Genomic DNA, 2,500 nt, shown 5'->3' with positions numbered 1-2,500 from the left:
CTATTATAAAAGAAAAACAATCTCATTGAGATCCTATTATAAAAAAAATCTAATTGAGATTCTGTTATAAAAGAAAAACTTTCTAATCAAAATCCCATTATAAAAATATGTAATCGAGATCCTATTACAAAAGAAAAATAATCTAATCGAGATCCTATTATAAAAAATCTAATCGGGATCCTATTTAAAATAAAAAATTTAATCGAAATCCTATTACAAAAAATATCTAATCGAAACCCTATTACAAAAGAAAAACAATCTAATTGAGATCCTATTATGAAAGAAAAAACTTTCTAATCGAGATCCTATTAAAAATATCTAGTTGTGATCCTATCATAAAAAAAAAAAAATATCTAATAGAGATTTTATTACAAAAGAAAAACAATCTAATTGAGATCTTATCATAAATAAAATCTAATCGAAATCCTATTATAAAAAAATCTAATTGAGATCCTATCATATAAAAAGCAATCTCAATACAAAAAATAACAAAACAAATCTTGTCTTTCAAAATGATGACAAAATTAATGAATGAAAAAATATACTTAAAAAGTTAGCAAAATATTTATCTTTAATGTTAGCCATTATATAAACCAAAACCGGGATAAGAATCCTGCAAATTGGAATAATTCATTACAAGAAAAGCAGTAGATACAGGACTATCTCCCCCTCCCCCCTCTTCAGTCCTAGCTGCAACCTTACCATCCTTGTGTGCTAAGGATGGGGGTTTGGGGGAGCCTATAGGATATCAGCACCATTGCCTGGCCTCCTTGGTCCTAGGTTGTGTATAGAGAGGGCTTGGGCGCTGATCATATGCATGTATGGTCAGTCTCTAGAGGATTGTCCTGCTTGATAGGGCAATGTTACTGTTCCTTGCCTCTGACATTCCCGAGCGGCCTTTAATCCTTAAAACCACGCCAAGTATTCTGTCAGCTCCGTTTCCCCTGAGAGAAATGTTATAGACATTTACTCCTGTGACAACTAATGTACTCCGCACCAGACATGTTTGAGACGTGTTGGTGTGCCCGTCAGAAGTAGAGACTCTAGAGGGCGCTCGATAGAAAGATCTAAAGATAATGATGATATAGAAGCCAGGGAGTTATTTTTTTTCTTCCAATGGAAGTTATTTAGGAGATTCGAAGCTTTATGGGACAGATTTCTTAAGATACAAACGGAAGAATTAGTTTGTGTTAAGAAGTTGGAAGTTTCGTAAGTGACATGGAATGGGAGAAAGAATCAGAAGAATTTAATCAATTATTGGGAAGCTTGAGCTTATAGCATCCTGCTTTACCAACTAGGGTTGTAGCTTAGCAAATAATAATAATGATAATAATAATAATAATAATAATAATAATAATAATAATAATAATAATAAATGCTGAAACATATAGAATTGATCTTACGATGTGATTTCTAAAGTTGGAATAAAACCTAGACACGTGCATGAGGTGCCTGGTAGTTAGTCATCTTTGTTGGGTCATATATGAGACGAAAAGGGCATATTGCTAGCCAACTCACTTTGAAGCCAACTGTATATATATATATATATATATATATATATATATATATATATATATATATATTTATATATATATACATATATATGTATATATATATATATAAATATATATGTATATGTATATATATATATATATATATATATATATATATATATATATATATATATATATATATATAATATATATATATATACTGAGTGAATGAGTCATTGAACAATTTCGTAACTATATATATATATATATATATATATATATAGAGAGAGAGAGAGAGAGAGAGAGAGAGAGAGAGAGAGAGAGAGAGAGAGAGGAGAGAGGAGGAGAGGAGAGAGAGAATGGCAATTGTGCGAATGAAACATTGAATAATTTCGTTACATTTTAGTCAGTGGGTTAACCAACATTAAAAAAAAAATCTAATTTTATTAAATTTATTGTTCCCCTATTTATAAGACGATGCTGCCTCTTAGATTCCCCCAAAGAAAATTCCAAATTAAGAATATAAGAGAAAATTATATAAACCATTATCTAATATCGGAGAGAGAGAGAGAGAGAGAGAGAGAGAGAGAGAGAGAGAGAGAGAGAGAGAGTGAGAGAGAGAGAGAGAGAGAGAGAGAGAGAGAGAGAGACCCTTTCGAATACAAGGGGAATATGAATATCAATAAGACTTTTTTTGTAATCCATGTAATTCTTATAAATCGATATGCAACATTTTGCGGCATGTGTATAAATGGTACATAATTCCAAAGAGGTTTCGTGGGATAAAAATGAGATCTGAAAGGCATGAAAGGATTAGAAAAAGTTTTTTTTTTTTTTTACTTTTTTTTTTTTTTTTTTTTTTTTTTGCATTTTCTTCTCTTTCAAATTCTCGCAATATAACGACTGCATAAACACACTTTTAAAAACACGTATAACACATTTTTTTTTTCTTTTAAAAACACACGTACAGTAAAACACTTCTTAATATTTAAAGTATAAATTTTGAG

The sequence above is a fragment of the Palaemon carinicauda genome, chromosome 35 (assembly GCF_036898095.1).
Source record: "Palaemon carinicauda isolate YSFRI2023 chromosome 35, ASM3689809v2, whole genome shotgun sequence".
NCBI classification, from domain to species: domain Eukaryota; kingdom Metazoa; phylum Arthropoda; class Malacostraca; order Decapoda; family Palaemonidae; genus Palaemon; species Palaemon carinicauda.
The sequence above is the reverse complement of the archived record's forward strand: the minus strand, read 5'-3'. Positions refer to the sequence as shown.